The following is an 11,758-nucleotide window of genomic DNA, read 5'->3' as shown; positions in this document are numbered from 1 at the left end:
AAAACACCCAAAAACTACAGACAGTGGAAGTTACGTGATAGATCAGCAAGCATAAAAACCCATAATACTATAATGAAATCAGGTCAGTGTGTACACGTATGAAATAAATTTGACAACACATGACACCTTTGAACCGTTGTCGAGAATGACGGAAGGTCTAGAAGCTACATAATGGAGACATCCAATGGAACTAGACTCCGTCATAATCGCACCTATTTGTGCAACATACCAATTCCGGTGATAAAAAGGTTTACTTTGATATCCCTGAGTCTGTCATCATACAGACCACGAATTGATCAAATGGAAATTAGTGTTGGAAACCAAACCACCAAACCCAACAACACCGGACCTATACTAGACAAAAACAAATATAGCTTACTCTCCAAATAAAATCGAGCAGAACTAACATCACCCTCTATATAAATCAAAGCCAAAGCATACAAGAAATGCACACAGACAATAGATATACACATATAACTAAACAGAGAGGGTGTTATAGTAACACATATAATATTCACCTCCGCCTCCCTAGGTCTGGATGTAACTGTTACCGGCGGGGCGCTCTCGTAAATAGTCGCTATCACGCTCACTCTATCGTTCAGTTCTGCTTCCTTGCTAAATACTAACAAGTATAACCAGTCTGTAAGGCGTAAGTTTGAAATGTCATTTTTATTGGTCTGTAAGGCGTAAATTTGAAATGACATTTTCATTGGTCTGTAAGGCGTAAATACGGCATAATCACGTTGACACACCAGTTCCCGCTGGATCACCGAAGTTAAGCAAAGTTGAACCTGGTCAGTACTAATTGGGTGGCCATTTGGGACTTTCAGGTGCTGTATGTGCTCTCCGCTTATCTCGGCATTGTTTCCAATCGCCCTGGTCTTCTCCTTGCCACTGGTCTCAAACAGTGCCGATTCAGGAGAGACGTGGTTGGAGATTGCGCAACTCTTGCCTCACAATTACACGCGCTACTGCCCTAAGGGGTATCCTTTGTCTTTCAAGACTGAACGGAAGCATAGGGAAGGCGTAAATTTAAACATAACATTTTCATTCTTCTGTAAGGCGTAAGTTTGAAAATAACATTTTCATTGATCTATAAGTTTGAAAGTTTGAAATTGAATTTTCATTGGTCTGTTAGACCCGTTTGCTATGCCATTTAAACCGCACAGAATAAATGGACGTATTTGACGAATATCAGCGCCTGTTTTTTTTTTTTTTTTGCAAATCTGGTTTCGGCCAGATGTTTTCATGATTGTCTTATATGTTAATCCTAACATAACCATAACCCTCTGTTTATGAGTTGGCACAATTGGCAAGCCAGTAAGGCTCAGCAATAGTCTGGTTGCAGAATATTAATTTCATCATTAAAATGCTTAAGATTAGATTACGCTAGACTTACCCGCTTCTCCCTCCCCTCACCCCGATTCCACTCGCTATCATGACGCATCAAATTTGTTATTACAAGTAAGAGAAGCATGCTGACAACGATGGAAGTTTCAACTTAAATGACGGATGGCGTTGAACATTGCAATAAATTCACTGAAGGAAGGGGGAAATTGAGAAACAGAAACATTGAATTAATGTTAGGCTTAGATTTTATAGAATAAATTTGCAAAGGCAAATTATGTAATCAGCAACTAAAAGAACTAAACGTTACGGATACGTACATCATACAGATTTTCCTTTATTTATTTTGACAAAGGAAGAATTGTGGATCAAAACCATTAAGTTTAAATATATAGATGAAATGAAATTAAAGCCAATCTTTTTTCAAACGTGCCCAATCGCTTGTAGGGGCAGCTGCGCGTGTAATTGTGAGGCAAGGGCTGCGCCATCTCCAACCACACTTCTCCTGAATCGGCACTGAGTCCAGTGGCAAGGAAAATTCCAGGACGACTGGAAACAATGCCGAGACAAGCGAAGAGCACATAGAGCACATCGAAGTCCCAAATGGTCACTCATTTTGTACTGACCAGGTTCAACGTTGCTTAACTTCGGTGATCCAGCGGGAACCGGTGGGTCAACTTGATTAAGCCGTACATAATATACCGTGCTATATACCGAGTTGCCGCTAAATCGGTATTTTTCCGACCATGTTTTTTTTTTCCTTTATTTATTTTGATAAAGGAAAAATTCTGGATCAAAACCATTAAGTTTAAATATATAGATGAAATGAAATTAAAACCAATCTTTTTTTCAAAGGTGCTCAATACAAAGCAGAATTTGAAGTTTTATAATAATACAGTGTGACCCCCCCCAAAAAAAACAAAAGCTAAATGGAGGCCATCTAGAACATATGCTGTAGAACGGAGAAAAAAGGCCAAAAACCCTAGTTTTGATGTGGTGTTTTGAATATAATAAACTAGTTATGACCAAAGTTTCATTTCATTCGGACAAAACACTAAGAAACGGGGCCTACTTAGAGTTTGGGCCTGTTTTTTTTGGTCACCCTGTAAAAATATATAAACATTAAAACAGCTTATGCGAGTTAACCAGCGTTTCGATGTTAGTACGTCTCATCGGGGATATAAGACCAACTAGATATTACATTGTTTGAAGCGAAATAAGATGGGGTATATTTGGATAGCTAAAAGTGAACTTTTCACAATATCGTAGCTATCGTGGAGATTGAGTAAGACTTTGCTAAATATGTCATTATCGCCGGCCAAGAGGCATCAACCTTTCCCCCGCAGCCCTTATAAGGTGGTAGGGCTTACTTATCCCACATATACATGCATGAAATACAGACACAACACAGTAAGCATAAAACTTTCTTTTCCTCTTACTACCCTCGCACGCCCAGACGTAATATTATTGCTCCTTTCGTGACCATAAGATGTGATATCCTGGTCATAGCGCCATCAAAATTTACCCCTTACACCTCCTGATAACTTATTTTGATTGATCCCGGGTTATGCTTGTCTATTTGGTACTTGCTCGCAGAAAGGTCGCTGCTCTTATTGACCGCGATTGTTAAAGGGCCTTGTTTCGTCAGATTACCACTCTTCCAACGTTATCAAAGATCAAGAGGGGAATCGTCCGCCATTGATCGTAAAAGTTGTACCACTGAAGAACAGAGATGACCTTCAAGCATAAAAAATAAATAACAATTTGACGGTTGTTCTTTTTTGTAAAGAAAATAAGTATTCTGTGTATGAGTTACAATATTGCTTTTGTGTAGAAAAAAACCTTTTTGAAATGCAATTTCTAGTAAAAGTATTTTTTGAAATTCTGGGCGAGTTTTGTGTGGCGAACCCAAGCCTAAATCAGGGATTTGTCTATTAGTGATGTGATTTTAGCGGGTGAAAAGAAATCGAGTCTCTTGGTTATAAAATGCAGCTAATTATATTGTGGCGAGAATTCATCGAAGGAAACTGGCGCTACCCGGTCCTCTCCGGGCTAACTCTCTCTCAGCTGTCTCAGTAGTGGTAGGTTATACCCCTCACTGTGTCAAACTACTTTATCGTCTGTTTTCTCTCTCTAATTATCACAAATTATTATATCGTATCTGCTCCTTCCCAAAATGAAATATACTCCAGTTTTCCCAAAGTCTGGGAAAAATGTCAATCGTCGCTGTCCACTGACCTTAAGCAAGCTTGCGCGCTTGTCAACTGAATTTCCTATTCACATGATGAGAAAAACAATTCTTTTAGCTCCAACTTGATTTAGCTTTTCGCTAATTAAATTGCAAGTTTGACAGCAATCCCTTTTGGTCCAACAATATTATCGCACAGACAGTACGTAGACGCTAATCAATAGAAGGCAAGTTCAATCTAGATTTACACGCGGACATACACACATAATTACACACACACACACACACACACACACACACACACACACACACACACACACACACACACACACACACACACACATATATATATATTATGTATGCGTATAAAATATAATCTTTCAAGGCAATGCATAAACATATTATCTTTTTTGTATCAAATTGTGCTGATTGTAAAAAGCGGCCGCCCCATACAGCCTTACGTCCATCAACCTAGTATTGAGTCTCTTCAAATTAAAAAGAAGAAGAACGTTGCTGTTTTGTTGATTAGAAGAGACAAAATGGCGTCACAGAATGTTTGATGATTAATACCGCAGCAAATATATTTCTAAACGAGAAAACGATATACACACAATCCATATTTGATTACAACTCATCGCAAAGGCACACACACACACACACACACACACACACACACACACACACACACACACACACACACACACACACACACACACGTGCACACACAGTTATTCTAATGGCAATACAGTAATAAAAATGTATATTCGTAGAATGCGTTAATAAAGCAATAAAAATAATATTTAGAATGTAATTGTGACACTCCAACTAAAATAATATTTGTGACTTAAACATGGGAAAGCAATGAAAACTTTATTTTGAATTAAATACCAGATTTAAAGAAACAAACAAAAAACAAACAAACAAACAAACAAAAAACAAACAAAAAAAACAACAAAAAAAAAACCCATGGTGATAATCTAACATAAATAATAAAAAAAAACTGCGTCGGAGAATTCTGTTCTGCACAAACGGAAAAAAAACCCTTTTGCTTAATATTTTTTTGTGGACACACGAGAAAGAAAAAAAGATACTTTTTCCACAATATTTTTTGTTTTGTATACGGCATAATCACGTTGACACACCGATTCCCGTCAGATCACAGAAGTTAAGCAACGTTGAGCCTGGTCATTACTAAAATGGGTGACCAATTTGGGAAGTCCAGGTGCTGTATGTAGGAGGACGTCGACATCTCCCTGCAAAAAGTTGCAAAAACCTAACGCCGTTATCTCCCCTGTCGGGGATATACATGTGACTGGGGACCGCTTGTGAATTTCATGCTCCCATGAAACTTTCTCCTTCGGAGGAAGCCGGTTAAACCCTGAATAGGGCTGGTGCTGACTGCACACGCACGCACACATTTTTTGTAAACACACGGAAAAAAACTTTTTCCACAATAATTTTTTTTGTAAACACATACAAATAAACAACAAAAAAACAAACAAACAAACAAACAAAAACATTTTTAGCAAACAAAAGGGGGAAAAATTGTACATAAACGAAAAGAAAAAATCGTAACGTGTTCAAATTTATTGAAAAATTTATTGCGAAACCAGCAAGAAGAATTTTTAAAGGCTCAAAACGATGCATGGAGATTACGTTTACTAATTCGAAGGCTGGGCTCAGAAGAACATGAAAAATATTCAAATTTCATCCTACCGAAAAAAAACAAAACAAAACAAAAACAAGAAAAAACAGGAGATTTCACATTTGATGAAACGATAGAACCGTTATCAGATATTTTTGGTGAGTCAGCATCTTTATTTAATATCTGCTACAATTGTTTAAAATTAAAGAAAAATGTTACAAACGTCAAATATGCTGGAATTGTTAATCTGTCATGCGAAAATTTTCGGCTGAAATCGCTGACAGGGGATCAATTCAAATTCCTTATTTTCATCACAGTTTTACAATCTCCAGCAGATGCCGACACACGCACACGTCTACTGTCTATGGTTCAAAACGACAAAGAAATGACGGTACAAATTCTTAACCACAGAATGTCAACGACTCATAAATCTAAAACCAGACACAATAATGGTGCAACAACAAAGTCCATCGGTTTCAAACAACATCAAATTGGTGGAGAAATCCTTGATTGGAACTGAAGAGCTTGATTTTTGCAATGTTTTCCTAAAGTCAATTTTCAATTCTTTCAAGATTAATGCTGCAACAGATGCTGCAACAGATGCTGAAACACATTTTAAGTACAAAATTAAATCAAAGTTCATTGATGTTTTTCAAGAAGATATTGAATGTTATTCTAAAAGCGACTTTAAAACTGAAGGCAGATGCTAAACCAGTCTTCAGACCAAAGTGCCCGGTACCATATGCTTTAACTACAGTAGAAAAAGAATAGGATCGTCTACAACAAGAATTCAAACTACACTTTACTCATCCTGGGCAGCACCTATTGTCATTGTGAAGATGGATTACGGCAAAGTACGCCTATGTGCGAATTTCAGCATAGGGTTAAATGGCAGACTAGAAACACAGCAATATCCACTACCCGTACCGGAGAATCTGTTCTCAAAACCCAACGGTGGAACGTGATTTGAAAAACTGAATGCATATCTACAAATGAAAGTTGATGAAGATTCAAAAATCTTCTCACTATTAACACCCATAAAGAATTATTTCAATTTAACTACCTTCCATTTGGAGTCAAGTCACCTCCAAGAATATTCCAACAAACTATGGATGCAATGCTCACAGGGTGGCCAAGAGTTTCCGCTTACATTAATGATATTATTGTTACAGGCACATTACGAGAGGAACGTCTGCATTGTCTTACTTCCATGATGGATCGAATTCAACAATATGAATTTCACTTGACAAGACAAATGCAAATTCTTCCAAACTTCTGTGAAATACCTTGGATTCATATTTGATACAAATGGCTCACAACCAGATTCGGGTAATATTCAGGCAGTAAAGCACATGACAGCTCCAAAGGATATTGCAACACTACGATCCTTTCTGGGCCTTGTAAGTCATGGTTCCTTCTTACATGAACTGCATAAGTTACGGGAGCCTCTGAATAATCTTTTACAAAAAGATACCGAATATAACTGGTCAAACATATGTAAAAAATCATTTGAGAAAATCAAAACACTTTTTTAGTTCTGATTTATTGCTACCACACTACAATCCATCATTAGACATTGTTATTACGGATTACGGAACTATGGAGTCAGAAGATTAATATCACATATTTTTCCTGATGGAAACGGAAAAGCCATTGTACATGCATCAAAGTCGTTGGCGCTTACTGAACGAAAGTATAGCCAAATTGAGAAAGAAGCCCTCGCAATTATCTACGCGGTAAGGAAATGTTACAAAATGCTATATGCCAGGCATTTTTCTCTGATCACAGACCACAAACCCTTAATAAGTATTTTTGATTCCAAGAAAGAATTCCACTTCATACAGCAAACCGCTTTTAGATTATGGCTTCTCTATAAAGTACCAAAGAGGCAGCAAAATTAGCAAATGCATTATCCAAAGTCATTTCTTCCCATCACTATGGCCATTAGGAAATTAATCGGATGAAAGCCTTGTCACGTGATATGTGTATTGGCCAAACATGGATAGGAAGTTAGAGAAACTTATAAAAAGTTGTGCCAAATGTCAACTAGTTGCGAAATCTCCTCTGTACAGAGCATCACATGCATTGCCTACCCAAGAAACTCGTTTGTCACGACAACACACGGACTTTACAAGACCAATTAATAGACAAAATTACTTAATATTGGTTGGTACTTATAGTAAGTGTCCAGAAGTCTTCCACATGAACCATAGTACGACAAATGAAACTGAAAAGAAATTATAAGAAATTTTCAGCAGATTGGGCGTCCTGAAATCTTAGTTTCTGATAATGGTACTGCATTTACCTCAGCAGAAGTTGCTGACTTCTGTAAACAAAACCGTGTTCAGTATATCAGATTTTCAACCTTTACAGCCACAATCAAATGGCCAAGCCGAACACTTTGTCGACACATTTAAGAGAGCACTCTTGAAGTTAAAAGAAGTTAAAGAGAAATCATAGAAATATTTCTAAGTAACTCCAGAGCTACCCTAAATAGAAATATCATAGTATTTGATATTTGCATACGTTGGCTGTTGCTACTGCTGCCATATGTTCACCCGCGCTCTGTCACACACATAATATATGTTTTTAATGTTTAACTATTATATGATTAGGAAAATTAGGAGTGAGTTTAATTTCGGTTAGTGCCTTATATACTATTTAATAAGAAGAATTACGTTTAACTCGGTGAAAGAGATTTTAATTACATTACATTAGAGTAATTATATCTAATTATATGACATATGTTATACATGTAGAGACATTCGCTCTCAAAATTAATGATGCGTGCATTTTTATTAGTAGTAGTTTGTAGGTTTAGTTGATAAAGTTGTATTAACTAAATTGCATTAGTATATTTTACGAAGACATTTTTGCTGTTTACATTTATTTCGTGAGTATAATTGAATATTGTTGGTTGTAGAGGCTGTCTTTAATTAATGTAATGCTTCCTTAAGTATAACGTTTGGTTTGGTTGTTTTATGGCATATCAACATTTTTCGACTTATTTAGATTATTTTGGTCAATAGATTTTATGTTTTAATATTATTTTATATCTTCAAATATCCGTGTGTTTGGTTTATTTGTTTTGTATGATGGCATACAAACACTTTTCGGCTATTTAATGCAGAATCCGGTAATTTTGGTGAAAGTTTTTTATACTTAATGTTCTTTATATCTTTAAATATTTATATATGTCATTCAGGTTAGTTGTTTATTTTACGACATGTCAACCGTTTTCGGGTTATTTAATGACGAACCTAGTCATTTAAAAAAGTTTTACATTTTTAAATGATTTTCCATATTTTTCTTTTTTTTTGTAGAGGTTAATTGTTTTTGTTTTTGACTTTGTGAACACTTATTGAGTTTGGCAAAGACAAAAAACAAAAAAACAAAACAAAAAACAAAACAATAATATTAACGCTTGATGTATTTTAGGTCATGAAGCCAGTATCTTTAGACAGACTGATCTGGTAGCACTTATACGTATAAAGATATTATCTACATATATAATATACTTAATATGAACTATAGCTAGCAGGGCTACCTAGCGTCACTCAATGTTCTAATTTCTGCGAATTACGTAATCTACTAAAATTAAGAAAATACTAACTAAACTGCTTAATATTCTAATTTGAAATGTTTAAGAAGTTTTCATTTCTTACAATGACGAGTCGCCACTTACGAAATGTTACCCAAGTTGTTCTGGAAAGATAAATATAAATTGCAGTACTGCATTTACATTTTTAGTACTATTTTCCTTCTCAACATAATTGCTCTTCATATTATTGTGAAGGTGGGTGGGGTAAAGGAACGAAATTATCTGGGATCAAGAATATCATTGTTTTGTTCTACTCTGAGTTGTCCAGGAGTAATAAACCTAACAATACAATATCTCATTTAAAATGGACATAGTAAATTAATTAGACTATTTTCTTTCTAAATTATAAATAAAAATCAACACCAGAGAGAGGAATAGGCTGGGCGGAGAAGCATAGAGTGTTAAAGATAAGGGGTTAATGGAGGAGAGGAAATAGTGCAGAATAGAGCGACGGATGGAGAGAGAAATACAGAGAGAGATAGAGAGAGAGGGAGAGAGAGAGAGAGAGGGAGGGAGATAGAAGGACATATATCGAAGTTATTTTTTTAATATGAAGATGTAACACTATTTAACTTCTGCTTTGATTTTTTATGGACCCTAGCATATCCAGAAATAATGGTGAGAGTACTTTTAGGGGGAGGGAGAGGATCCATCAGTTGAAATCTTTTTCAGTATTCAAACTCTATACTGATACTGTATTAGAAAGAAAATTAGAGACGTAAATGTCCTGTGCGATTGTTAAAAACGAAAATGTGAAAAGAGGCAAAACAAACAAAATTAATAAATGTCCTGGTGCAACTCCAGGATTTAACCTAGTTAATAAAAAACCCAGAAAAATCTTTATGATGTATGTAGCCTCACGGGACGAAAATGTCATATTCCAAAAATCACGTAAATTGTACATTTTTTAACTAAGCAAATCAAATTTCATGACGAAACGAGACATTATTTTATTTTTATATATCACGTTTAATAAATAAGGGAGAGATAACTCAATTCGGACTGTCGAGATCAAAATCAGCCATGCAATAATGGTTACAACTTACTATTAAAATTTGCTAAAATCGTAAAGAAATGTATTTTTAATATGCATAGAAAATACTTGTTGAAATTGCAATATGTTTGGTTGGTTGTTGGTTGTTTTTGTTTTACGGCATATCAACCCTTTTCGGGTTATTTAATGCCGAATCCAAAGATTTTGAAGAAAAAATTTTTTAATAGAATATATTTGTTGTTTTCACGTCGGTTTCTATTTAACCCATAGTTGGGACCCTAACAGGTACTACCACTCCGGATCAGAGTGAACCTGGGAGCAATGGTAATTAAAGAGTGGCTCAACACTCCCCAAAGCCCACAAGCTGGGGCCTCACCACTGGATATAGTTTAAGGTCATATCCAGGATCCCCATTGAGGGACTTTTACCCTCTGCAGGGGGCAGTCGGCGTATTCTAATGCCCCACCAACAGGGCCGCGAAATGTTTGGAATATTATATTTTCGTTTCGTGACGGGTATGTACATCATAAACATTTTCTGTACTTTTCAAAAAATTAGATTGAATTCGAGATAAGAACTAATTTCCGTTGTCTAGATTCCACAACATTCGCCCAACGTTTCGTAGTTAACGTATTGAAAGTGTAAAATTCAACCGAATCTTTCATAGCAGAAATCGACGGCAAGACAAGCGTTTCTTACCTATTCGCCTCACATGCGTCATTTGTTTATGTTCTAATCATTTCTGAAGCAGACTGTTATTCGGTCAAAGGAAACACACGATCTGTGCGGTTATTCACAAACAAGCCAAAACATACCATCGCGTAAATCGAAACCAAAAAATTCGTTGCCCCCTACCAAGAAGCCCCTCACCCTGCTACAAAAAAAACACAAAAAAAACACTGTGAGAGTTATTATTTTTAAAGAATCTATTTAATGTGAATCTGTCAAGAAAAATAAGAATAAAAAGAAAATGGCGGCTGTTTGTTTTCTATTTTGGCATTTTTTCTTATCAGCTACGAACGATGTTGAAGCTCCCGCCATTTTAACTAACTATGAAAACATGTTACACAGACGGAAGTCCAAACAGCTGTTGATATATATATATATATATATATATATATATATATATATATATATATATATATATATATATATATATATATATATATATATAAAGAGTGAAAGATTAATAATTGTGAAATTATTAATCAAGTTTTTATAAGGGGGAAACATAACAAAATCAAATTAATATGTACCATAGCGTCTTTCCCAATCTTAACCCCCCCTTATTTATGCTGATGAGGAGACGATATTCAGAAATATTTTACTTTATTTCTCGATGGTTTTATTTGTAAATATAGAATGAATAAAAGGATATCGTTTCCGAAACGATCGTACATATAAATTTGATTGTGTTATGTTTCCTCCTATGAAAACTTGATTAATAATTTCACAATTATTTTGCACCCTTTCTATTAATATAGCTCTATTGAGTTTATCACATATCTGCAATACTCTGAGCACAGCACCTTTATATATATTTAACCGAGGCTTTGCTATTTAAGACTATGGTATATTACTTTCTATAATATATAGATGTTTGACGGCATCGTCTCGGTGAGTATAAAATTCCTACTTGTAAGACATCGGCTTGTGTTATAGCTTGGTTTGATAACAATATCCTTTGTTCGAGATGAAGTAGATCCATCCATAGTCGGATTTCGCCGCGGTTTGCTTGATCTGTTTTAGTTAATAGACTTTCTCACATTGTGAATCTCTCTCTCTCTCTCTCTCTCTCTCTCTCTCTCTTTATATATATATATATATATATATATATATATATATATAGAGAGAGAGAGAGAGAGAGAGAGTAATAGACTAGAGTCTAAAAGAGCACGTTGTGCATGTCTGTGAGTTTGATCCTTATGGACTCCAAAATGGCTCTGCAGAGCATTTTTTTTTAATTTCACACAAATATACTTT

The 11,758-nt window shown here is 35.5% G+C and overlaps 2 pseudogenes; both read left to right on the top strand.

Annotated features, from left to right (window-relative positions):
• Window positions 1-4,650: 4,650 nt before the first annotated feature.
• On the top strand, window positions 4,651-4,769 carry LOC145248389 (5S ribosomal RNA; annotated as a pseudogene).
• Window positions 4,770-6,019: 1,250 nt separating this feature from the next.
• LOC145247832 (uncharacterized) overlaps window positions 6,020-11,758 on the top strand; it is a 45,330-nt pseudogene continuing 39,591 nt past the window's right edge.

The sequence above is a fragment of the Euprymna scolopes genome, chromosome 26 (assembly GCF_053919585.1).
Source record: "Euprymna scolopes isolate OS-2025 chromosome 26, ASM5391958v1, whole genome shotgun sequence".
NCBI classification, from domain to species: domain Eukaryota; kingdom Metazoa; phylum Mollusca; class Cephalopoda; order Sepiida; family Sepiolidae; genus Euprymna; species Euprymna scolopes.
The sequence above is the reverse complement of the archived record's forward strand: the minus strand, read 5'-3'. Positions and strand labels throughout refer to the sequence as shown.